Below are 27,867 nucleotides of genomic sequence, written 5' to 3' on the forward strand. Positions count from 1 at the left end.
AACCTAACTATTCATAATCCTGTTGGGTTTTATGATAGCTTTAGTCAATGTGTGTATGAATGTATATAACAAGTCATTAAGATACTACCATTGTTGTTTTAACTTATTGAGGTTTGTAGAAGAGATGTGTGCTGTTGGGCAATTGCCATTTACATCCCCCGTTTCCAAAGGTTTTGTGCCCAAGGCACCAAGTGAACACGACCTAGTTGTCTTTGTATCATGGACCCATGAATAACCTCTCTCTGTCCCTGTCTCCTCTCTCTCTCCCCTCTTCCAGCCACTGTGCCAGCGTGCCCCGGTGGCCCTCTGTAGCATGTGGGCAAGGAGGGGTCAGCATGCCGCTACCCATAAGGTGGAGCACGAGGCCCCATGGACAGGGGCCGGCTGCGGAAAGAGAAGGACAGAAGGTGCAGAAGACTGGAGCTCATCGCTACAGAGGTAAACTGAGCTGTCAGGCTGGCACTGTCAGTTTAGTAATTACAAGACACACTTAGGCCTAATCCCATTCACTTTTAATCAGTGGCTGTATGTATCAAGAGTCTCAGTGTAGGAGTGCTGATTTAGGAACAGTTTAGCCTTTTACATCACAATGAATACGATACAGGGGGAACCTGATCCTAGATAAGCACTCCTACTCTGATACGCTTGATGGCCTACATACGACCCCACCTTCATCATTGACTGACCCACTCAGGTTGCGTTTCGACCAATCACATCTGATCTTTTTACATCAGATCTTTCTCAGAGCTGATCTTACTGGTCAAAAGACCAATTAGTAAAACAATTATCAGAATTGGGCCACCTATCTAAAGTCTAGTCTCAAAAACCTTCCCTAGGCAACACAGTGACTAGGGTCTGGTTCCAATGATATGGATTCTTAGAGGAACTACATCACTGCCCACGTCACTACTTTATCAGCTTAAATAAAATACAAAATAGCAGCTAGCAAGATGGAGATCACCAAGGTTATTTTTAATGAGTGCATTTTGCAAGTAGCTAGTTTTCATCAGCTTCCTTAACTAAACCACTGCAATGGTTTTACCTGCAAACTTTGGTTTTGAATTGTGACATTCTGGCATGTCTGCCTCATGATTTGTTGGAAAAGTCCCCATATTATTTTTTCCTTATCGACATAGGCAGCGACGTAGTTCCTCTATGCCAAAAGAGTCCATAATTTAAATCAGACACTAGTCATTGTGTTGCCTAGGGTCAGGGTTTAAAATACTATCTAAACGCAGCCTAACTCACTCAGTGAAGTACAACAGTTTTCCCCCTGTATTCCGCCGCTGCTAAATTGTTGCCGCCACACCAATATTATTATTATTTTATATTTGTTTATGTTCGGGATGGAAAAACACTTGCAGTATAAACTGAAATGACTAAAACCAGTAGTATGTAGAAAAGGTCATTTACTATACATTTTTGAAATAATATAATCTTTGAGAACTAGAAACCACCTAAAGAAAAGCTAGACAGTCGGGGAGAATCAACAATTCTAAAAACAATTAATCTGTTTTTGGCATGGCTACCTTGATGGAGCACGCAGGGTACATGCCCAGGATCTCCGAATGGGGTCCCCATTGGTTTTGTTGTAATGTTTGAGCAGCAGAACACAGAATTAGCCATGGCAAAATGCGTAGAATTGCAGGAAATTTGCTTTCACACCACACAATTATTTCTCAGCTCCATGGAAAATGTATAACATTTCAGGAAATGAGCTGGAAAACAGCACATTTTCTCTCTGTGTCACACCCTGGCTCTGGGGACTCTATATGTTGAGCCAGGGTGTGTAGATTCTATGTGTTTGTGTTTCTGTGTTTTAGTTCTATGTGTTCTATTTCTATGTTGGCTAGTGTGGTTCTCAATCAGAGGCAACGGTGTCAGCTGTTGCTGGTTGTCTCTGATTGGGAACCATATTTAAACAGTCTGTTTTCCTATAGTGTTTGTGGGATCTTGTTTCCGTTTGGTTTGTTCCTTGTTGGTTGTGTTAAACCGTAGGACTGCACGTTTCATTTTGTTGTTTTGTTGTTCATATTATCACTGAAGATAATAAAGTTTAAGTATGTTTGCAACTAACGCTGCGCATTGGTCTACTCCGTCTAACGTTCGTGACAGAAGATCCCACCATACCAGGACCAAGCAGCGTGTCCAGGAGCAGGCAGCCTGGACGTGGGTGCAGATCTTGGACGGGCAGGGGTCCTGGACCTGGGAGGAAATCCAGGCCGGGATGGATCGCCGTCCATGGAAGGAGACGGTAGAGGCGCGACGGAGAGAGGAGCAACGGCGTCAACAGTGTCGTCGTCGGACGGACGAGAGGCAACCCCAAAACATTTTTAGGGGGGGGCACACGGCATGGGTGACGGGGCAGCAGGAGGCAGCTACAGTGCGTAGTAGGAGGTTAGGTGAGGAGGCCACCAGGTTAAGGGGGCTATTGGCGCAGAGGGAGCAGGAGTTAGTGGTGCAGAGGGTGGAGCTATTGGAGGCGATAAGGGAGAAGGTGAGAATTGAGGCACGGCGAGAGGAACTCGGTAGGCAGCTGAGGGAGCGGAGGGTTATGACGAAACCCAGTCCCGCTCCTCACACCAAGCAAGTGGTGTGCGTCACCAGTCCGGTCCGGCCCGTTCCTGCTCCCCGCACTAAGTGGATGGTGCGCGTCGCCAGCCCGGCCCGGCCTGTTCCTGCTCCTCGCACCAAGCCTACGGTGTGCGTCGCCAGCCCGGCCTGTTCCTGCTCCCCGCACCAAGCCTACGGTGTGCGTCGCCAGCCCGGCCCGGCCTGTTCCTGCTCCTCGCACCAAGCCTCCGGTGCGCATCGCCAGCTCAGCCCGGCCTGTTCCTGCCACTCGCACCAAGCCTACGGGGTGCGTCGCCAGCCCAGCCCGGCCTGTTCCTGCTCCTCGCACCAAGCCTACGGTGCGCGTCGCCAGCCCGGCCCGTTCCTGCGCCACGCACCATGCCAGGGGTGCGCATCGTCAGCCCGGTCCGGCCCGTTCCTGCGCCACGCACCATGCCAGGGGTGCGCATCGTCAGCCCGGTCCGGCCCGTTCCTGCTCCACGCACCAAGCCAGGGGTGCGCATCGTCAGCCCGGTCCGGCCCGTTCCTGCGCCACGCACCAAGCCAGGGGTGCGCATCGTCAGCCCGGTACGGCCCGTTCCTGCGCCACGCACCATGCCAGGGGTGCGCATCGTCAGCCCGGTCCGGCCCGTTCCTGCTCCACGCACCAAGCCAGGGGTGCGCATCGTCAGCCCGGTCCGGCCCGTTGCTGCTCCACGCACCAAGCCAGGGGTGCGCATCGTCAGCCCGGTCCGGCCCGTTCCTGCTCCACGCACCAAGCCAGGGGCGCGCGTCGTCAGTCCAGCACAACCCGTGCCTGGGTCACCGGTGCCTGGTCAGGTACCGGTCAGCTGCTCCACACCGGAGCCTAAGCAATCCGCTTCTACGAGGTCCAGTCCAGCTCCAGCCAGCGGGGCCAGACCGGACCAGGGGCGCCACGGGGGGATGGTTGAAGGGTGGTGGTCAAGCCCGGAGCCGGAACCACCTCTGAGGAGGAATGCCCACCCAGCCCTCCCCTGTTTGGGTTATGTTGAGGCACGGTCGCAGTCCGCGCCTTTGGGGGGGTACTGTCACACCCTGGCTCTGGGGACTCTATATGTTGAGCCAGGGTGTGTAGATTCTATGTGTTTGTGTTTCTTTGTTTTAGTTCTATGTGTTCTATTTCTATGTTGGCTAGTGTGGTTCTCAATCAGAGGCATTGAGTGTCAGCTGTTGCTGGTTGTCTCTGATTGGGAACCATATTTAAACAGTCTGTTTTCCCATAGTGTTTGTGGGATCTTGTTTCCGTTTGGTTTGTTCCTTGTTGGTTGTGTTAAACCGTAGGACTGCACGTTTCGTTTTGTTGTTTTGTTGTTCATATTATCACTGAAGATAATAAAGTTTAAGTATGTTTGCAACTAACGCTGCGCATTGGTCTACTCCGTCTAACGTTCGTGACACTCTGCCTCCAATTTCGGGCCGATTTAAGCCGTACCCACAACCCCACCACCCTCCCCTCCATTGCCACCGTAGCTAATAATAAATAAGTAGGGGAAACACTATACAAGTCATTAGATAAATCAGTACATATTTTTGTTTTAATTCCATAAACATTTGAAGGAACCAGGAGATTTTTACTATTCAAACAGACACATGATGATAGAGCATGACCCGAAACTGTGTTCGCTGGTCTGTGACCCACTGACACCGCCCCCGGTTACAGGGTAAGAAAGGAACCAAGGAGTTAATACACACAGGGAACTTTATTCACACACACACACAGAGTGGAGATGGAGATGTACATGGGGATGGTTCTGTAATACTGAAATGAAAGGACTACACATGGAGTGTGATAAATAGAGTAGGATGAATGTATGCATATCAAATTGGCTACAATAGTGAATAGAAATGGAACAGAACTGCAATAGCCCAATGGGTAAGGACTGTATCTAAGGTAATAAGCATCTATTACACAGCAGAAATGTTAGCAATGACTGCTAACAGTAATAAACGACAGCAGTGCAAGAAAGGACTATTTACATGACAGTAAGTAACCTAAGGCAGAGCTACAAGCCAATGAGATGCCATACATACTTAACATAGTAATTGCTCAATAATTACTACAGAGGTACAGTATACAAAGCCAAGCTAAACAACAATAACAACATGCACATAAGTCCACCCACGTTCTGAGACTGGAATATCACCGTCCAGGCTCTGGCTGTATTTATACCCGTGTGCCACGGACCTGTCCGGCCAGTGCAGTACTAGTGAGCATGCATGACCAGTGCATGAACAGTGTGTGGATGCATGGGGAGAGTCCGATTTGCTGAAGCAATGAGCTGGAGGGGATTTAAATCTCTCAGGTGAGGGAGAAAGCTAAACTACGCGGCGCCAGCCAGACATAAACAAGCACACGCTGGAAAAAAGTCCTACAGCGCCCTCGGCAGGGAAATTTGTAACACACGGGTCTTTTATATCCTGTGTTGTTCCTCTTCCTCTCTCCTCCTCCCGCCATCCATCCCTCCCTCCTTCCTTCCAGTCCTGCTCAGTGGAGTATATCAGCTACCTCTCAACATCAAACTGTCCCACTCTAGTCTGAGATAAAGCTTATATCTTCATAACGCCCCCTTTCTCTCCTCTGAAACACACACACACACACACACACACACACACACACACACACCCACCTCGCCTCCTCTCGGCAGGCAGGCTACAGCCTCCTGGTTGAGGTGCCACTAGCTCAGCTTGCTGCTGCTCCGCTTGCTTGCTTGTTTTAAAAGGAAAACACAAAGGAAGCGATTGCATTTCCAAGTCTAATGTGAGTGGGGTTGTTTCTCAGCATGGCACACGCACACAGCAGAAAGCTGTTACGTGTGTGTGTGTGTGTGTGTGTGTGTGTGTGTGTAAGCTATTACCTGAGCTGTTATGTTATCTCTCAAATCCTTCTCTAGTGGAGGTGAAGTCTGTGAGGCATTAGCCTACAACCCTATAGGGAGGCCCCTGTGCCAGACGTGTGTGTGTGTGTGGCAGAGTGTGGCCTGACACCCGACAGGCACTGTGATAATCTGGGCTGGGAGTGTCAGAATGCCACTCTGAGGTGCCTGTCTGTCCCCTGTCAACTCCATGACACTGTGAATAGTGCTTACAAGTCCCTTCATGGGTGGGAGCTGACACTGTAGTTATGGTGGTTATAGCAGGCTTAGGATTCCCCACTAGCACCACTGGCAAATAAACTGTGAGGGTGTTCAGAATTCAGATTAAACGTTACAAGGTGCATTTTCTTACCACCGCTTAGTCTTCCCCCAAATGTATTTTCCATGCAGTGCCCAAAAGGTCCACAAAGTATTATCCAGGCCCTCTGCAACCAAAACTGTCAATAGAAACCAAGCTCTCTTAGGCGGGGGGCAACCAAGCCAGGTGACTAGGAGGGGAAACATTGCTACCGCTTATAGAAGTGGTTGTGCTTTTTCGCCTTTTATTCTTTTTCTCTGTAGATGAGTGTATGAAGACTGGGTTCGATAGTGTAATGATTGCTGCTGGCTCCAGGGGGGATTTCTGCTAATCACTTAGCAGTTTTTAATTTGCCTTGGTCTGGTCCTTCTGTCTCCTGCATTGATCTGATCCTGACGTACATGTTTCTTCAGGTTTTTCTCTCCTCCATACAGAACTTCTGCAGTCAGGCTGCTCTGGAGGCCCAGAGATCCTACCTCAACAACAGGTACTCAGAGGGATACCCAGGCAAGGAGGTAAGATTGGCCATACTATACTGTCCATACTAACATCCTGTCTCAACAACAAGTTCTCAGAGGGGTACCCAGGCAGGAGGTAAGACTGTGGATACTGTAGGACTAAGCACTAGTTGAGGAGGTAACAGAACTGTGGTGTAAAGCAGACACCACTGTTCTGTTACCACCTCAACTAGGTTACACTCCAGCCATCTAACAACTTTACATGTAGTCCTTATCTTGACTTTTCATCTCATTTATAGAAGCCTTTTCTATGGCAGCCTTGTCTGATTCTTCTGGGGGGTTTGGCGGGGGGGTTGGCAGGCATGATTCTCCCTCTCCATTATTTCAGTCTCCAGACTGTCCACTGTTTTTACTATGTAATTTATGAAATTACTGGGATTGTCAGATTGAATGACTGTATTCTGTCCATCTGTTGCTCTGTCCCCAGGTCCCCTCCTACACACGCACACCCACCTTCTCACCCAATTCCCCTGAACTGTTTCGATCAGCATTCAAATTCCTGCATTGGCACAGCCATTGTTTTGAACCATTTCTAGGCCCTTTAGAGAGAAAATGTAGTCTGCTTCGGCTTTTATTAGGGATGGGTGAGGTTAATCGAATATCCGGATATCAGAACGGACGTTTAGTATTAGATTAGTTTAGGCCTAGGTTTAGGGTAAAAAAAAATAGGTTTGTTATAAATTAAATAAGATTATCCTTGTGACATTGTTACCTACAAGGATATGCCATGACATTTGAAATTGTTAATTTAATGAAACAAAATTTTGAATGTAGTTTTTACAGACTGTGTGTTGAGCTACTGCTGCGCATTCAGCCATCCAGTCTGAATCTCTTCTCTTTCACTGTTGCTTTTAGCCAAAAACTATGAAGAAAAGCAGCCGGTCTGCTGTTTACTTCTTGCCATGTGCATTTGTGTCATTCTGATTGGTTGAGCATTATTGTATTTTATAGAAATTTCCCTATTCAGATATCCAAAAAAATGTCATGATATTATTCAAATAGTGAAATAATGTCAAATGCCCATCCCTAGGTTTTCCGGAATCAGTAAAGAATATGGAGCAAGGATTTCTGGTAGAAGTTTCCACAATATTGCAACCCTACTGACCCACTCCTCTCCTCTAGTTATTATGGTGGAGCTGAGGTAGTAGATAGTATAAAACCTCTCCTCCTCCTCCTCTAGGTATTACGGTGGAGCTGAAGTGGTATGTAGTACTAACCCTCTCCCCTCTCGGTATTATGGTGGTGCTGAGGTGGTGGATCAGATTGAGCTGCTGTGTCAGAAGAGAGCGCTGGAGGCCTTTGACCTGGACCCAGCCCTGTGGGGGGTGAACGTCCAGCCTACTCTGGCTCTCCGGCTAACTTTTCTGCCTACACCGCTGTCCTCAACCCCCGTGTGACCCCATCATGGGCCTGGACCTGGCCGATGGCGGACAGTACGTAGCTGTATGTATGTCTGTTTGTCTCTCTTGTTTTCTTTCTGTCTTTTCATTTCTTATCTCAGAAATGTGCAGGCCCGCCCACCTTAGGATCTCTCTTTTTCAGCCATCTATTTCCTGTGTATGAAGGCTGTAAAATCCACTTGTCACTTAAATCTCGCTGAATTGATTACTTTCATTTTACTCTTGCAACTCTTTACCACTCTTGCTTGTGCCATTTGTTTTTTCCGTTAACGTTACGACCGCGGAAACGTTTGTAATGACCTGTCAAACACACTCCGGTAATGGCTGAAATGGACTCAATGGAATACAATGGTTTTCCGTTGCATCTATAGGAACGCCAATTCTTGTTCGGCGATTTAACGTACCGTCTCGACACTTACAGTGCGTTTGGAAGGTATTTAGACCCCTTCCCCTTTTCCACATTTTGTTACGTTACAGCCTTATTCTAAAACGTATTAAATCAAATATTTTCCTCATCAATCTACACAAAATAACCCATAATGACAAAGCGAAAACAGGTTTAGAAATTTTAGCAAATGTATTGAAAATAAAAAACAGAAACCTTATTTACATAAATATTCAGACCCTTTGCTATGAAACTCGAAATTGAGCTCAGGTGCATCCTGTTTCCATTGATCATCCTTGATGTTTCTACACCTTAATTGGAGTCCAGCGATGAAGGCGAGTCTTGAAATAAGTGACGAATAAGCTGCGAAATTTGCTTTCTTTAAGGATAAAGTAATGGTTAAAAGCCTAGGTAAAAGACTTGCTGGCACGAAAATAGGCATGAATGATCCGTTCCCGAGGGAGATTGCAGAACGGCGCAAAGTTCTGTACCCAATCTTCAAAGAAAATAGATTTAAAGGGAAGCGTGTTGCTCGCATAGTCGATAAACTGTATGTTGACAACCAAATGTTCCGCGACACAAAGACTACTCCATGGCTATTCTGAAAGAGTCGAATAATGGAACACCAAATACTAGCCATGGTAGGGATTGTAAAAATAAAACACATTTATAGTATTTTATAAAGGGATAAGACTGTATTACAAGAAAGGATGACAAGCAAAATAATACATCTTCAAATATAACTAATTAGAACACAAGTACTCAATCAACATAGTGGAGCTAAAATCATAGCAAACAGAAGACATAGAAGGCAGAGTATGTGGGTATATGTGAATGTTTTGTGATGGAAGGTGTGGTTTTTGTGTTTGGAAAAGTGTGGCGTTAAGTGAGTGAGAAAGGAAATGGTTGCATATCCCAGAACCAACATATATCTGTGAGCAGGGGTTGTGAGAGAGAGAGAGAGCTTTTAATTTTGTGCAGATGAGGGACATACATTTTCAAATAAAGTATACATCTAATCTATTTTTTTATTGTCCTATCATGCTGTCACACCCTGGCTCTGGGACTCTATTTGTTGAGCCAGGGTGTGTTTATTCTATGTGTTTATTTCTATGTTGGGGGTTCTAGTTTGTTGATTTCTATGTTTGCCTGAGTGACTCCCAATCAGAGGCAACGAGTGTCAGCTGTTGACTGGTTGTCTCTGATTGGGAGCCATATTTAAACTGTCTGTTTTTCCCTTTGTGATTGTGGGTTTTTGTTCCGTGTTCGGTCATTGATACCGTGGACTTCACGAGTCGTTTCTTGTTTTGTATCATGTTTAAACTTGAACTAATTAAAGTATGTTTGTTCATCATGCTGCGCCTTGGTCTCTCCCTGACGATCGTGACAGAAAAACCCACCGTACCAGGACCAAGCAGCGTGTCCAGGAGCAGGCAGCCTGGACATGGGAGGAGATATTGGACGGGAAAGGGTCCTGGACCTGGGAGGAAATCCTGGCCGGGATGGATCGCCGGCCATGGAGTGATACGGTGGAGAGGCGACGGAGAGAGGAGCAGCGGCGTCAGCAGGGTCAACGTCGGACAGGCGAGAGGCAACCCCAGAAAATGTTTAGGGGGGGGCACACGGCATGGACGACGGGGCTGACGGAGGCAGAAAAGGGGCGGATTCAGAAGGCCACCAGGTTATGGATACACCGCCCTGTACGTCCTGTGCGGATGCCTCACACAGAGTGTGTGAGGGTAGGCATTCAGCCAGGACGGGTTGTGGCCGCTCTTCACTCCAGGTCTCCTATCCGTCTCCACAGCCCGGTTCGGCCTGTCCCTGCTCCACGCACCAAGCCTACGGTGTGCGTCGCCAGCCCGGTCCGGCCTGTCCCTGCTCACGCACCAAGCCTACGGTGTGCGTCGCCAGCCCAGTCCGGCCTGTCCCTGCTCCACGCACAAAGCCTACGGTGCGCGTCGCCAGCCCGGCCCGGCCTGTTCCTGCCACTCGCACCAAGTCTACGGTGCGCGTCGCCAGCCCGGCCCGGCCTGTTCCTGCCACTCGCACCAGAGTATACGGTGCGGCGTCGCCAGCCCGGCCCGGCCTGTTCCTGCCACTCGCACCGGAGTCTACGGTGCGCGTCGCCAGCCCGGCCCGGCCTGTTCCTGCCACTCGCACCAAGTCTACGGTGCGCGTCGCCACCCGGCCCGGCCTGTTCCTGCCACTCGCACCAAGCCAGGGGTGCGAGTCGTCAGCCTGGTCCAGCCCGTTCCTGCCACTCCGCGGGGTGCCGTGCCTGGTCCAGCCTTCCGTCACTGCACCAAGCCAGGGTGCGAGTCGTCAGCCTGGTCCAGCCCGTTCCTGCCACTCGCACCAAGCCAGAGGTGCGAGTCGTCAGCCTGGTCCAGCCCGTTCCTGCTACTCGCACCAAGCCAGGGGTGCAAGTCGTCAGCCTGGTAAGGCCCGTCGCTGCTCCACGCACCAAGCCAGGGGTGCGAGTGCGTCCAGTCGGTGAGGCCCGTTCGGCTCCACGCACCAAGCCAGGGTTGCGCATTGTCAGCCCGGTCCGGCCCGTTGCTGCTCCACGCACAAAGCCAGGGGGTGCGAGTCGTCAGTCCAGTGAGGCCCGTTCCGGCTCCACGCACAAGCCAGGGGTGCGTATCGTCAGCCCGGTCCGGCCCGTTGCTGCTCCACGCACCAAGCCAGGGCGCGCATCGTCAGCCAGGTCCGGTCCTTTCCTGCCTCACGCACCAAGCCAGGGAGTGCGCGTCGTCTGTCCGCCACAACCCGTGCCTGGGTCACCGGTGCCTAACCAGGTACGGTCAACGCTCCACTAACGGAGTTGAAGCTAACCGCTCCTGCTACGTCCAGTCCAGCTCCAGCCAGCGGGGCCAGACCGGACCAGGGGCGCTATGGGGGGTTTGTTGGAGGGTGGTGGGCAAGGCCGGAGCCAGAACCGCCGCCGAGGAGGTATGCCCACCCAGCCCTCCCCTGTTTTGCTCTTATTGAGGCGCGTGCGGTCCCGTCTTTAGGGGTACTGTCACACCCTGGCTCTGGGACTCTATTTGTTGAGCCAGGGTGTGTTTATTCTATGTGTTTATTTCTATGTTGGGGGTTCTAGTTTGTTGATTTCTATGTTTGCCTGAGTGACTCCCAATCAGAGGCAACGAGTGTCAGCTGTTGGCTGGTTGTCTCTGATTGGGAGCCATATTTAAACTGTCTGTTTTTCCCTTTGTGATTGTGGGTTTTTGTTCCGTGTTCGGTCATTGATACCGTGGACTTCACGAGTCGTTTCTTGTTTTGTATCATGTTTAAACTTTAACTAATTAAAGTATGTTTGTTCATCACGCTGCGCCTTGGTCTCTCCCTGACGATCGTGACACATGCTGGATCGGTCCCCAACCCTATATCCTAGACACCCACCTGAGCGACCCATACACCAAAAGAGAAGTCCCCATCTGTAAGTTGCCTATATGCAGCCAAAACAGAAAGATGAATGCAGTCAGAGACCCACCCCCTCAAGATTCTGAGCCTGCCTGGCAGGGTTGGTCCTACAAAGCCAGAGCCCCCTGATGGGAGAGCATAATATACAAGGAAATTCTCAAAGCTGCTAATGAGAACCTTGTACCTAGCCGGTGGGGTACACCCACCCAGGTAGTGGCAATGCTGGCAACACTGGCTGCAGTAACCCATGGGGAGGGGGTCACACTCGGACAATCAGAGAGGGGGCAAATTATTGTGGCCCTGGTGGCACAAAATAATAAATGGTCTGACTGCACGGCGATGCTTGGGAAAAATGGTTACAACGGGGGACCAGAGTGTTTGTGTCTCAGGGGAAGAGGGTGGATCTGATCTCCATCACCTAGGACTTGACATAGGTTAATCAAATCTCATATGTGTCCATTTTTGGTCAATCTTGCATGCTTTCTCAAACAGCTGTAACTGTATATGCATTCGTAAATCAGGTCCTTTCTTAAGTTGGGCTCTGGGATGTAACAACCATTGAGCATCTGAGCTTATGGTTTATTGTGGAGGAAAGGGGGTGAGTGTGTTAGAGTATGTGCGTGTGTGTGTGTGTGTATCCCACATCTGTTGCAAATGGGTAAGGATGTTAGGGAGAATATAGGATGAACCACAATAATTATTTGCTAAAATAATAATTGCTTGACAAAAATGTAATGTAATACAATGGCAATCCGGGTTATAGGTAACAATCCTTCGCATGAACTGCCGACATTATTATGCATATTGATAATGATGGAAATTAAGATATGCAAGATATTTGAATAGATATATATTTTTAATAGCTATATACAGTTGAAGTCGGAAGTTTACATACACTTAGGTTGGAGTCATTAAAACTTGTTTTTCAACTACTCCACAAATTTCTTGTTAACAAACTATAGTTTTGGCAAGTCTGTTAGGACATCTACTTTGTGCATGACACATGTACTTTTTCCAACAATTGTTTACAGACAGCTTATTTCACTTATAATCCACTGTATCACAATTCCAGTGGGTCAGACGTTTACATACACTAACTTGACGGTGCCTTTAAACAGCTAGGAAAATTCCAGAAAATGATGTCATGGCTTTAGAAGCTTCTTATAGACTAATTGACATCAATTTAGTCAATTGGAGGAGTACCTGTGGATATATTTCAAGGCCTACCTTCAAACTCAGTGCCTCTTCGCTTAACATAATGGGAAAATCAAAAGAAATCAGCCAAGACCTCAGAAAATAAATTGTAGACCTCCAAAAGTCTGGTTCATCCTTGGGAGCAATTTCAAAACGCCTGAAGGTACTACGTTCATCTGTACAAACAATAGTACGCAAGTATAAACACCATGGGACCACGCAGCCATTGTACCGCTCAGGAAGGAGACACGTTCTGTATCCTAGAGATGAACATACTTTGGTGCGAAAAGTGCAAATCAATCCCAGAGCAACAGCAAAGGACCTTGTGAAGATGCTGGAGGAAACAGGTACAAAAGTATCTATATCCACAGTAAAACAAGTCCTATATCGACAGAACCTGAAAAGCCTCTCAGCAAGGAAGAAGACACTGCTCCAAAACCGCCATAAAAAAGCCAGACTACGGTTTGCAACGGCACATGGGGACAAAGATTGTACATTTTGGAGAAATGTCCTCTGGTCTGATGAAGCAAAAATAGAACTGTTTGGCCATAATGACCATTATGTTTGGAGGAAAAAGGGGGTACTTGCAAGCCGAAGAACACCATCCCAACCGTGAAGCACAGGGGTTGCAGCATCATGCTGTGGGGGTGCTTTGCTGCAGGAGGGATTGGTGCACTTCACAAAATAGATGGCATCATGAGGAAGGAAAATTATGTGGATATATTGAAGCAACATCTCAAGACATCAGTCAGGAAGTTAAAGCTTGGTCGCAAGTGGGTCTTCCAAATGGACAATGACCCCAAGCATACTTCCAAAGTTGTGGCAAAATGGCTTAAGGGACAACAAAGTCAAGGTATTGGAGTGGCCATCACAAAGCCATGACCTCAATCCTATAGAAAATGTGTGGGCAGAACTGAAAAAGTGTGTGCGAGCGAGGAGGTCTACAAACCTGACTCAGTTACACCAGCTCTGTCAGGAGAAATGGGCCAAAATTCACCCAACTTATTGTGGGAAGCTTGTGGAAGAGTACCCGAAACGTTTGACCCAAGTTAAACAATTTAAAGGCAATGCTACCAATTACTAATTGAGTGTATGAGATACACAACTAATCTTCTCCTTTCCCCCTTCTGATAACCAGGTGGCGAATCGCATCTCTGCATGTCTGGCAGACATATCAGTATGGATGACGGATCACCACCTCAAGCTGAACCCTGGCAAGACGGAGCTGCTCTTCCTCCCGGGGAAGGACTGCCCGTTCCATGATCTCGCCATCACGGTGGACAACTCCGTTGTGTCCTCCTCCCAGAGTGCGAAGAGCCTTGGCGTGACCCTGGACAACACCCTGTCGTTCTTCGCTAACATCAAGGTGGTGACCCGCTCCTGCAGGTTCATGCTCTACAACATTCGGAGAGTACGACCCTGCCTTACACAGGAAGCGGCACAGGTCCTAATCCAGGCACTTGTCATCTCCCGTCTGGATTACTGCAACTCGCTGTTGGCTGGCCTCCCTGCATGTGCCATTAAACCCCTACAACTCATCCAGAATGCCGCAGCCCGTCTGGTGTTCAACCTTCCCAAGTTCTCTCACGTCACCCCCCTCCTCCGCACACTCCACTGGCTTCCAGTTGAAGCTCGCATCCGTTACAAGACCATGGTGCTTGCCTTTGGAGCAGCGAGGGGAACGGCACCTCTGTACCTTCGGGCTCTGATCAGTCCCTACACCCAAACGAGGACATTGCGTTCATCCACCTCTGGCCTGCTGGCTCCCTTCCTCTGCGGAAGCATAGTTCCCGCTCAGCCCAGTCAAAACTGTTCGCTGCTCTGGCACCCCAATGGTGGAACAAGCTCCCTCACGACGCCAGAACAGCGGAGTCACTCACCACCTTCCGGAGACATTTGAAACCCCACCTCTTTAAGGAATACCTGGGATAGGATAAAGCAATCCTTCTACCCCCCACACACCACAGCGGAGTCGCTCACCACCTTCCGGAGACATTTGAAACCCCACCTCTTTAAGGAATACCTGGGATAGGATAAAGTAATCCTTCTACCCCCCCCCACCCACACCCACAGCGGAGTCACTCACCACCTTCCGGAGACATTTGAAACCCCACCTCTTTAAGGAATACCTGGGATAGGATAAAGTAATCCTTCTACCCCCCCCCCCCCCACACACACACACAGCGGAGTCGCTCACCACCTTCCGGTGACATTTGGAAACCCCACCTCTTTAAGGAATACCTGGGATAGGATAAAGTAATCCTTCTACCCCCCACACACACACACAGCGGAGTCGCTCACCACCTTCCGGAGACATTTGAAACCCCACCTCTTTAAGGAATACCTGGGATTGGATAAAGTAATCCTTCTACACCCCCACACACACACACAGCGGAGTCGCTCACCACCTTCCGGAGACATTTGAAACCCCACCTCTTTAAGGAATACCTGGGATAGGATAAAGTAATCCTTCTACCCCCCCCCAAAAATTGTAAAGTGGTCATCCCACTGGCTATAGGGTGAACGCACCAATTGGTGAGTCGCTCTGGATAAGAGCGTCTGCTAAATGACGTAAATGTGCCCTTGAGCAAGGCACTTAACCCTAATTGCTCCTGTAAGTCGCTCTGGATAAGAGCGTCTGCTAAATGACTAAAATGTAAATGTAATGTAATATGTAAACTTCTGACCCACTGGGAATGTGATGAAGTAAATAAAATCTGAAATAAATAATTCTCTCTACTATTATTCTGACATTTCACATTCTTAAAATAAAGTGGTGATCCTAACTGACCTAAAACAGGGAATTTTTAATAGGATTAAATGTCAGGAATTCTGAGTGATTTTTAAGTAATTATTTTGCATTTTTTTTTGCATTACATAAGTATTTGATCACCTACCAACCAGTAAGAATTCCGGCTCTCACTGACCTGTTTTTCTTTAAGAAGCCCTCCTGTTCTCCACTCATTACCTGTATTAACTGCACCTGTTTGAACTCGTTACCTGTATAAAAGACACCTGTCCACACACTCAATCAAACAGACTCCAACGTCTCCACAATGGCCAAGACCAGAGAGCTGTGTAAGGACATCAGGGATAAAATTGTAGACATGCACAAGGCTGGGATGGGCTACAGGACAATAGGCAAACAGCTTGGTGAGAAGGCAACAACTGTTGGCGCAATTATTAGAAAATGGAAGAAGTTCAAGATGACGGTCAATCAACCTCGGTCTGGGGCTCCATGCAAGATCTCACCTCGTGGGAAATCAATGATCATGAGGAAGGTGAGGGATCAGCCCAGAACTACACGGCAGGACATAGTCAATGACCTGAAGAGAGCTGGGACCACAGTCTCAAAGTAACCCATTAGTAACACACTACGCCGTCATGGATTAAAATCCTGCAGTGCACGCAAGGTCCCCCTGCTCAAGCCAGCGCATGTCCAGGCCCGTCTGAAGTTTGCCAATGACCATCTGGATGATCCAGAGGAGGAATGGGAGAAGGTCATGTGGTCTGATGAGACAAAAATAGAGCTTTTTGGTCTAAACTCCACTCGCCGTGTTTGGAGGAAGAAGAAGGATGAGTACAACCCCAAGAACACCATCCCAACCGTGAAGCATGGTGGTGGAAACATCATTCTTTGGGGATGCTTTTCTGCAAAGGGGACAGGACGACTGCACCGTATTGAGGGGAGGATGGATGGGGCCATATATCGCGAGATCTTGGCCATCAACCTCCTTCCCTCAGTAAGAGCATTGAAGATGGGTCGTGGCTGGGTCTTCCAGCATGACAATGACCCGAAACACACAGCCAGGGCAACTAAGGAGTGGCTCCGTAAGAAGCATCTCAAGGTCCTGGAGTGGCCTAGCCAGTCTCCAGACCTGATCCCAATAGAAAATCTTTGGAGGGAGCTGAAAGTCCGTATTGCCCAGAGACAGCCCCGAAACCTGAAGGATCTGGAGAAGGTCTGTATGGAGGAGTGGGCCAAAATCCCTGCTGCAGTGTGTGCAAACCTGGTCAAGACCTACAGGAAAAGTATGATCTCTGTAATTGCTAACAAAGGTTTCTGTACCAAATATTAAGTTCTGCTTTTCTGATGTATCAAGTACTTATGTCAGGCAATAAAATGCAAATTAATTACTTAAAAATCATACAATGTGATTTTCTGGATTTTTGTTTTAGATTCCGTCTCTCACAGTTGAAGTGTACCTATGATACACTTTAAGTAGGAAAACCTGCAAAATCGGCAGTGTATCAAATACTTGTTCTTCCCACTGTATATACATACAGTATATACACTGCTCAAAAAAATAAAGGGAACACTTAAACAACACAATGTAACTCCAAGTCAATCACACTTCTGTGAAATCAAACTGTCCACTTAGGAAGCAACACTGATTGACAATGCATTTCACATGCTGTTGTGCAAATGGAATAGACAATAGGTGGAAATTATAGGCAATTAGCAAATCACCCCCAATAAAGGACTTGTTTTGCAGGTGGTGACCACAGACCACTTCTCAGTTCCTATGCTTCCTGGCTGATGTTTTGGTCACTTTTGAATGCTGGCGGTGCGTTCACTCTAGTGGTAGCATGAGACGGAGTCTACAACCCACACAAGTGGCTCAGGTAGTGTAGCTCATCCAGGATGGCACATCAATGCGAGCTGTGGCAAGAAGGTTTGCTGTGTCTGTCAGCGTAGTGTCCAGAGCATGGAGGCGCTACCAGGAGACAGGCCAGTACATCAGGAGACGTGGAGGAGGCCATAGGAGGGCAACAACCCAGCAGCAGGACTGCTACCTCCGCCTTTGTGCAAGGAGGAGCAGGAGGAGCACTGCCAGAGCCCTGAAAAAATGACCTCCAGCAGGCCACAAATGTGAATGTGTCTGCTCAAATGGTCAGAAACAGAATCCATGAGGGTGGTATGAGGGCCCGACGTCCACAGGTGGGGGTTGTGCTTACAGCCCAACACCGTGCAGGACGTTTGGCATTTGCCAGAGAACACCAAGATTGGCAAATTCGCCACTGGCGCCCTGTGCTCTTCACAGATTAAAGCAGGTTCACACGTGACAGAGTCTGGAGACGCCGTGGAGAATGTTCTGCTGCCTGCAACATCCTCCAGCATGACCGGTTTGGCGGTGGGTCAGTCATGGTGTGGGGTGGCATTTCTTTGGGGGCCGCACAGCCCTCCATGTGCTCGCCAGAGGTAGCCTGACTGCCATTAGGTACCGAGATGAGATCCTCAGACCCCTTGTGAGACCATATGCTGTTGCCGTTGGCCCTGGGTTCCTCCTAATGCAAGACTTGCTAGACCTCATGTGGCTGGAGTGTGTCAGCAGTTCCTGCAAGAGGAAGGCATTGATGCTATGGACTGGCCCGCCCATTCCCCAGACCTGAATCCAATTGAGCACATCTGGGACATCATGTCTCGCTCCATCCACCAACGCCACGTTGCACCACAGACTGTCCAGGAGTTGGCGGATGCTTTAGTCCAGGTCTGGGAGGAGATCCCTCAGGAGACCATCTGCCACCTCATCAGGAGCATGCCCAGGCGTTGTAGGGAGGTCATACAGGCACGTGGAGGCCACACACACTACTGAGCCTCATTTTGACTTGTTTTAAGGACATTACATCAAAGTTGGATCAGCCTGTAGTGTGGTTTTCCACTTTAATTTTGAGGGTGACTCCAAATCCAGACCTCCATGGGTTGATAAATTTGATTTCCATTGATAATTTTTGTGTGATTTTGTTGTCAGCACATTCAACTATGTAAAGACAAAAGTATTTAATAAGATTATTTCATTCATTCAGATCTAGGATGTGTTATTTTAGTGTTCCCTTTATTTTTTTGAGCAGTGTATTTGCGAGAGAAAAAAAAAACATTTTGGAAGTGATGCAGACAATTACATTGATGGAAGTTACAATCTCTCTGCAATATTAAAGCTGATCTACACCCCCAAAAAAATAAAAATAATTGGAGTCCACCTGTCGGTAAATGCAATTGATTGGACATGATTTGGAAAGGGACACACTTGTCTATATAAGGTCCCACAGTTGACTGTGCATGTCAGAGCTAAAACCAAGCAATGAGGTTGAAGGAATTGTCCGTAGAACTCTGAGACAGGATTTTGTCAAGGCACAGATCTGGGAAAGGGTCCCAAAAAATGTCTGCAGCATTGAAGGTCCCCAAGAACACAGTGGCCTCCATCATTCTTAAATGGAAGAAGTGTGGAACCACAAACACTCTTCCTAGAGCTGTCCGCCCGGCCAAACTGAGCAATCTGCGGAGAAGGGCATTGGTCAGGGAGGTGACCAAAAACACAATGGTCACTCTGATAAAACCCCAGAGTTCCCCTGTGGAGAGGGGAGAACCTTCCAGAAGGACAAACATCTCTGCAGCACTCCACCAATCAGGCCTTTACGGTAGAGTGGCCAGACAGAAGCCACTCCTCAATAAAAGGCACATGACAGCCCGCTTGGAGTTTGCCAAAAGGCACCTAAAGGACTCTGAACATGAGAAACAAGATTCGCTGGTCTGATGAAACTAAGATTAAACTCTTTGGCCTGAATGCTAAGCGTCATGTCTGGAGGAAACCTGGCACCGTCACTACGGTGAAGCATGGTGGTGGCAGCATCATGCTGTGGGGCTGTTTTTCAGCAGCAGGGACTGGGAGACTATTCAGGATCGAGGGAAAGATGAATGGAGCAAAGTACAGAGAGATCCTTGATGAAAACCTGCTCCAGAGCGCTCAGGACCTCAGACTGGGTAGAAGGTTCACCTTCCAACAGGACAACGACCCTAAGCACACAGCCAAGACAACGCACGGGTGGCTTCGGCACAATTCTCTTAATGTCCTTGAGTGGCCCAGCCATTGCCTGGACTTGAACCCGATCGAACATCTCTGGAGAGACCTGAAAATAGCTGTGCAGTGACGCTCCCCATCCAACCTGACAGAGCTTGAGAAGATCTGCAGAGAAGAATGGGTGAAACTCCCCAAATACAGGTGTGCCAAGCTTGTAGCGTCATCCCAAGAAGACTCAAGGCTGTAATCGCTGCCAAAGGTGCTTCAACAAAGTACTGAGTAAAGGGTCTGAATACTTATGCAAATGTCACCTGTCAGTTTTTTTTTGAAATATACATTTGCAAAAATGTCAAACCTGTTTTTGCTTTGTCATTACTGGGGTGTGTGTGTGTGTGTGTATTAAAATGAGGAAACAATTTAATCCATTTTATAAATAAGGTTGCAACGTAAGAAAATGTGGAAAATGTCAAGTGGTCTGAATACTTTCCAAATGCACTGTACATCACAAGAAATAACTTTTTTTGTGGGTATAGACTTCTTATGCAATAAAAAAAAAGTTATAATTTATAACAGTTGAAATGTTTACAAGTTGGATGTGCTGAAATCAAAGCAATTTCCGAAAAGGAGCACTCAGATTATAGTGATATGATAACTGATCTCGCAAACAATGTAAAGTATATATACAGTGGGGGAAAAAAAGTATTTAGTCAGCCACCAATTGTGCAAGTTCTCCCACTTAAAAAGATGAGAGAGGCCTGTAATTTTCATCATAGGTACACGTCAACTATGACAGACAAAATGAGGAAAAAAAATCCAGAAAATCACATTGTAGGATTTGTAATGAATTTATTTTCAAATTATGGTGGAAAATAAGTATTTGGTCAATAACAAAAGTTTCTCAATACTTTGTTATATACCCTGACAGGTGCCATCCGTTTTGTCTCCAAAGCCCCATATGCTACACACCACTGTGACCTGTACGCTCTTGTTGGCTGGTCCTCACTACATGTTCGTCGTCAAACCCACTGGCTCCAGGCCATCTATAAATCACTGCTAGGCAAATCCCCGCCTTATATTAGCTCATTGGTCACCATAGCAGCACCCACCCGTAGTCTACGCTCCAGCAGGTATATCTCACTGGTCATTCCCAAAGCCAACACCTCCTTTGGCCGCCATTCCTTCCAGTTCTCTGCTGCCAATGACTGGAACGAATTGCAAAAATCTCTGAAGCTGGAGACTCTTATCTCCCTCACTAACTTTAAGCATCAGTTGTCAGAGCACCTTACCGATCACTGCACCTGTACACAGCCCATCTGAAATTAGCCCACCCAACTACCTCATCCCTATATTGTTATTTATTTTGCTCTTTTGCACCCCAGTATCTCTATTTGCACATAATCTCTTGCACATCTAGCATTCCAGTGTTAATACTATTGTAATTATTTTGCACTATAGCCTATTTATTGCCTTACCTCCATAACTTGCTACATTTGCACACACTGTATATATATTTTCTGTTGTATTTTTGACTTTATGTTTTTTACCCCATATGTAACTCTGTGTTGTTTTTATCGCACTGCTTTGCTTTATCTTGGCCAGGTCGCAGTTGTAAATGAGAACTTGTTCTCAACTGGCTTACCTGGTTAAATAAAGGTGAAATAAAATTTAAAAAATTTAAAAAATGACACAGGTCAAACGTTTTCTGTAAGTCTTCACAAGGTTTTCACACACTGTTGCTGGTATTTTGGCCCATTCCTCCATGCATATCTCCTCTAGAGCAGTGATGTTTTGGGGCTGTCGCTGGGCAACACGGACTTTCAACTCCATGGGGTTGAGATCTGGAGACTGGCTAGGCCACTCCAGGACCTTGAAATGCTTCTTCCGAAGCCACTCCTTCGTTGCCCGGGCGGTGTGTTTGGGATCATTGTCATGCTGAAAGACCCAGCTACGTTTCATCTTCAATGCCCTTGCTGATGGAAGGAGGTTTTCACTCAAAATCTCACGATACATGGCCCCATTCATTCTTTCCTTTACACGGATCAGTCGTCCTGGTCCCTTTGCAGAAAAACAGCCCCAAAGCATGATGTTTCCACCCCCATGCTTCACAGTAGGTATGGTGTTCTTTGGATGCAACTCAGCATTCTTTGTCCTCCAAACACGACGAGTTGAGTTTTGACCAAAAAGTTCTATTTTGGTTTCATCTGACCATATGACATTCTCCCAATCCTCTTCTGGATCATCCAAATGCACTCTAGCAAACTTCAGACGGGCCTGGACATGTACTGGCTTAAGCAGGGGGACACGTCTGGCACTGCAGGATTTGAGTCCCTGGCGGCGTAGTGTGTTACTGATGGTAGGCTTTGTTACTTTGGTCCCAGCTCTCTGCAGGTCATTCACTAGGTCCCCCCCGTGTGGTTCTGGGATTTTTGCTCACCGTTCTTGTGATCATTTTGACCCCACGGGGTGAGATCTTGCATGGAGCCCCAGATCGAGGGAGATTATCAGTGGTCTTGTATGTCTTCCATTTCCTAATAATTGCTCCCACAGTTGATTTCTTCAAACCAAGCTGCTTACCTATTGCAGATTCAGTCTTCCCAGCCTGGTGCAGATCTACAATTTTGTTTCTGGTGTCCTTTGACAGCTCTTTGGTCTTGGCCATAGTGGAGTTTGGAGTGTGACTATTTGAGGTTGTGGACAGGTGTCTTTTATATTGATAACAAGTTCAAACAGGTGCCATTAATACAGGTAACGAGTGGAGGACAGAGGAGCCTCTTAAAGAAGAAGTTACAGGTCTGTGAGAGCCAGAAATCTTGCTTGTTTGTAGGTGACCAAATACTTATTTTCCACCATCATTTGCAAATAAATTCATTAAAAATCCTACATTGTGATTTTCTGGATTTTTTTTCCTCAATTTGTCTGTCATAGTTGACGTGTACATATGATGAAAATTACAGGCCTCTCTCATCTTTTTAAGTGGGAGAACTTGCACAATTGGTGGCTGACTAAATACTTTTTTCCCCACAGTAGATAGGTGTCATCTAGAGCCAAGCGTTTTGATTTTTAATTGTGTGGGTAACCTTCTCTTGTTGAATTTTGAAAGAGAACGTGACAACAGTAATGAATTATTAATGAGGCAGTCTAGACATCGCATTTATGATTAGAGGTATGGCTAGACAGAGGATGTTTTTGGTATGTGCTATAATTCAGTCAATATATGATGATTACATTTTTTTCAAAAGTTTTGAGTATCTTTATCCATTGTCCAACTGTTGCATTTACCAGAATTGTATTTGAAACCTTTTAACAATTTTAGTGACTGTTGCTACATTATCTCATGCTTTCGCTCTGTCTCCATCTTGTTCTCACTTTCTCAATCCCTCTCACCAAATCACTGACTACCACTAACTCAGTATCTTTTACTATCATAATGTGTACTATATTTTTCCAAGGTATTGTCTTGTTAATTTAGATGACATGAACAACGTATATTAAGAAATAATATTGTATATGTTATGTAAATGTATACCGAATAACAATGTCATGTTACCTAACACGTTGTCATTGTTTTTGTCCTTCTGCAGTCTGACCCATTGTTATATGTCTGACACGAAGAGGATCTCTGCTACCTCCATCTATTTTGAGTCCATGCCCTGCAAGCTCAACGTAAGTAGAGACCCCCTGTCACCCCAGCCCAGGTTACTAGGCTTTTTCTCAATTTGCCTTTCCTCGATTGCTTGTCCTCCTTCCTCACCTCCTTCCCTTTGGAGGAGAAGGTCTGACGGAGGGACCTTGGATCCTCTCCTCCAACGCAAATTTGAGAAAGAGGAATCAAGGAAAGACTAATTGAGAGCCCTAATGTAACCCTGTCCAGTGTCCACACTCTCTGATCTTTACACCCTCGCACCCTCACTGCAAATTTTTTTGTTTAATATTTCTGCAGAGATGTGCGAGATTTTGGCAATTTAGCCCTTTTTCTACTTACTCAGTCAGATTAACTCATGGATACCATTTTTATGTTTTTGCATGCAGTTTGAAGGAAGTTGCTAACTAGCGTTAGCTCAATTGATAACTAGTGTTACCGCAATGACTGGCTGTTCCTGTAGACTTCCAGTCATTGCGGTAACACTAGTTAGCAACTTTCAACTTCCTTCACATTGCACACAGAGACACAAACATGGTATCCATGAGTTCAACTGACTCTAGGTAAGTAGAAAAAGGGCCTAGTTGCCAAAATCTCACAATATCCCTTTAAGATCAGTGACAAGTTACATCTGTAGCAAACAGAGCGAGCAGGGGCGCGAATGAGACCCACGAGCGCACAGCCACCGCTTGTTCCTCAACTCACTACAGTGCAGTGGTGCTACCTTTGCCACTGCTACTGAAGAAAATCTTAGGGGAAACACTGTTGGTGATCAATGTAGACCTGTAGTAGTGGTGTGTTGTACTGATCAAGGCTTCGGTGTGTGTGTGTGCGCGCTCCAGTGTGTGTGTGTGTGCGTGTGTGCAAAGTTTGGGTGTGTGTTTATCCGTGTGTGTTGTGGTGGTGATGTGATCAATGGTGTGTGTGTCTCCTCTACTCTGCGTGTGTGTCTGTGTGATGGATGAATGGGCAGGCCCCCACTGTAGGAGAGATAATAGGAAATCAACATGCCTGCCGGCGGGGTCCACTCTATCCTACTCTCTCACACACACACCACTTTGTCCTATTCTCTCTGTCCTCCATCCTCAAAATGATCTTTACCTTGATGTAGTGAGGGGCGATGTGTGTGAGACCACCTTGATGGAGTGAGGAGGGATCTAGAGATTATTCCTCTCTAAATAAAGCAGGTTTCCCTGTCCTGTAGAAGCTGTGGGTGCAAAGCTTTGGGGTTGATGACAATTGAATGGGACCGATATGGAGAAACGTATACCTTTTTCAGGGCTTTCTGCCTGTATGCATAGGTTTCTTATTCCCTCATTTAGCTGTAAAGCTTCAGTCTCTAACAGGTGTTTGTGTACAGGTGTTTGCCCTCCATCTCTCACTCTTGCCCTCACTCCTTTCCTCTCTCTCACCAGCCTGCCACATGACTCATTGACTACGACCAGCTGGAGATGACTGGCCGTCTCTTCCGGCCCAAGGTGATCATCGCAGGCACCAGCGCCTATGCACGCCTCATTGACTACGCTCGCATCAAGAAGGTACAGACACTTTCTCTTACTAACTCTCTCTCGGTCTCTCTCGCGCTTCCTGTCTTCTCTGCCGGTCTTCTATATCTCTCGTCTCTGTCTCTTTCTTTCTCAGTCTTCTCTCACTTTCAGATTCAGATAAGCTTTTATAGCATGAATGACAAGGCCACTGTTGCTAAAGCGAAGTGAGATAATGACATCAACAATAACAATAAATTATTCAATAATGGTGATTAGAGAAAGGGGAAAACATAAACTGAACAAAAATATAAATGCGACATGTATAGTGTTGGTCCCATGTTTCATGAGGTGAAATAAAAGATCCCAGAAATGTTCCATACGCACAAAAAGCTCTCTCTCAAATGGTGTGCACAAATTTGTTTACATCCATGTTTGTGAGCATTTCTCCATTGCCAAGATAATCCATCCACCTGACAGGTGTGGTATATCAAGAAACTGATTAAACAGCATGATCATTACACAGGTGCGTCTTGTGCTGGGGACAATAAAAGGCCACTCTAAAATGTGCAGTTTTGTCACACAACACAATACCAAAGATTTGAGGGCGCGTGCAATTGGCACGTTGACTGCAGGAATGTCCACCAGAGCTGTTGCCAAAGAATGTAATGTTTGTTTCTCTAACATAAGCCGTCTCCAACGTTGTTTTAGAGAATTTGGCAGTATAAATCATGTTAACCGCTAATGCTAATCGCTAGTTAGCTGGTTAAATTTACTAAGAGTCAGAGCAAACGCAGCTAACTAATACAGCATGGTACCAGTGTTGTGTAGGCCTAGAGAAGCATGTTTGTGCAACGTTATCTTCTAAAATCAGAGCTGAATAGGCAAAGCATTAATAGCTAGTTAGCTAAATGAGGTAAGAAAACATGCATTGTAATATCTAATTAGGGTACCCTGGAAACTTTGACCAACACTTTTTCATGTCAAACAACAATGTATTCATGGTGCTGCCAACTATAGAATTAGAATAATCATTCTATTTCCATGATTCCAACAGTTCAACAATTAACTAGACCTACGTTTTTTGCCCATATCCTGCAGCCCTGTGTGGCACAGTGTAGAAATTATAACAAAGGTGCAGGAAATGCATAAATTGATGAGAATGCTGGTAATATATTTTTTTTTTTCTTCGTTGGATTGAACAGTATAAAACAATCAGAATGGAGAAAGCCCCATTTGAAATCACTTATAATTTGTGTTGCCACCCTAGGGTCATGAACTACTTATAAATAATATTTCGATATTCAAAAACATAAAATACCGTCAAATTTGAAAAATATTGTGATCGGATGTTTTGGCCATATCGCCCAGCCCTATACTTTGCTACCATACAGTAGTATTGGGGTCAGAATTACATAGAAAAATTGTAACCAAATATTTATTGGGACATTTATATTGCTGAATTTGGATTTGATAGCATAAAATGCTCTTCTGTTTTTTTTCACTCGGTGCCTTTGTAGCCAGCCTGAAACTCCCTGACAAGTTTATTTCCAGGCCCAGGTAATTATAGCTGGTACTGTGCATTAGTGTAGTTCCACTGTAGGTAAACTGGTACCAGTTTCCCTGGAATCTGGCTTTCTGAAAGATTAATGTTTTTTGTCTTTCTAAGTTTACTGTTTGTGGGCATCTTTGGCAGTACTGCTCTACAAGGGATACGCTCCGTTGTAATCCTTGTTCTGTGGGTGACAACAAAACGAAGTTGTCAGCGTACAACAGGCATGGGGCTGCATAAATATAACAATGTTAGGCGGGGATGCAGCCTCAGTCCAACTCCACGTCCTAGTGTAAAAAAGAATCAGTTATTTATTATTATTCATAAGGATTTCAAGGTGTCGTATGTTTTCCCCACTATACCAATTTGGAGGAGTTTGTATAATAGTCCATCGTGCCAAACTTGAAGTCTACAAAGCAGGCAAACTTTTCTTGTTCCTTTTGATATTTAGGTTTATGAGAGTGTGGAGGGAGTAAATGTGATCTGAGGTGCAATGTTACGGATACAGTATCCTGTATGTGTTTTTCCTCTCCTTCTGCCCTAATCACAGGTGTCCTTTGTGTTCCTGATTGGTGGTCGTTGGGGTGTCCCACCTGTCCGACATCCGTTTTTCTGCTGATTGCTGAGGTGGACCAATCAGTGGACATTCCTCTGCATTGCACCACCTGTTTCTGGTTTTTCACTCACATCACACATCCCATTGTTTTAAAAGCCAGTCAGTTGTGTTTGCTGACAGAGACTATTTTTGTTTGTGAGTATGGATACTGTGGTGTCCTGTTTTTTGTGTACTCACTCATTTGCTGGTTACTCTGTATGGTAACCATGTTGTGTGTTCCTTGGAAAAGGGGGATACATTACCCGTAGAAAGAACATTGTCTAAAAATACTAGTTAGACCTGAGTGGACCACCCACTGTATTTTTGTATGGTTAGCAGTAGCTTAGCGGTTCTTGAAGCAGGCAAGATCAGTTTAGGGTTTTTTGACATTGTTTCATTCCTTGGCTCCTGCTCAGCCCCTTTTCCCAAACCTTTACCATGTGTTCATAATAAACATTGTGTTTGACAGTAGCTTATGGTTGTCGGTGTATTTTTGTTCTCACTGTTTCCGTGTCTCTATTCTAATTTGCATGAGTTATGTTACGGGTCTCTTTTCCATCCATCCTAGACTTTTAAAGCCACGGGGTTCGTAACATGCAAGGTTTGGGGAAGAAGCCACTTTAGACATTTGTTCAGGGTATTTTGTTAATTAACGTAAGAATTCTGTTATTGTTCTTCCCCATATTACTGCTCATACAGATGACTAGCGGCAGGTTAGCCTAGCGGTTAAGAGCATTGGGCCAGTAACCGAAAGGTTGTTGGTTCGAATCCCTAAGCCAGCAAGGTGGAAAAATCTGCCGTTCTACCTTTGCACAAGGTAGTTGACGTGGATGTCAATTAAGGCAGTCCCCCACACCTCTCTGATTCGGAGGGGCTGGGTTAAATGCGGAAGACACATTGCAGTTGAAAGCATTCAATTGTGCAACTGTCTATCCCCTTTCCCTCTGTAGTTATTAGGGTTGAATTTGTCTCCTTTTTTGTAGATGGGTGTTATTAGACCTTTGTTCCTGAGTCAAGGAAACATCAAGTTTCCATATTAAGTTAAATAATTTAAGCAGTCCACCAGCTTAGGGTTGCTCAGTTTCAGCATTTCTGGTCTGTATGCCT

At 46.4% G+C, this 27,867-nt stretch overlaps 1 pseudogene; it reads left to right on the forward strand.

Annotated features, from left to right (window-relative positions):
* Positions 1 to 369: 369 nt before the first annotated feature.
* Positions 370 to 24,844, forward strand: LOC121578484 (annotated as a pseudogene).
* Positions 24,845 to 27,867: the final 3,023 nt, after the last annotated feature.

The sequence above is a fragment of the Coregonus clupeaformis genome, chromosome 12, assembly GCF_020615455.1.
Source record: "Coregonus clupeaformis isolate EN_2021a chromosome 12, ASM2061545v1, whole genome shotgun sequence".
NCBI classification, from domain to species: Eukaryota; Metazoa; Chordata; class Actinopteri; order Salmoniformes; family Salmonidae; genus Coregonus; species Coregonus clupeaformis.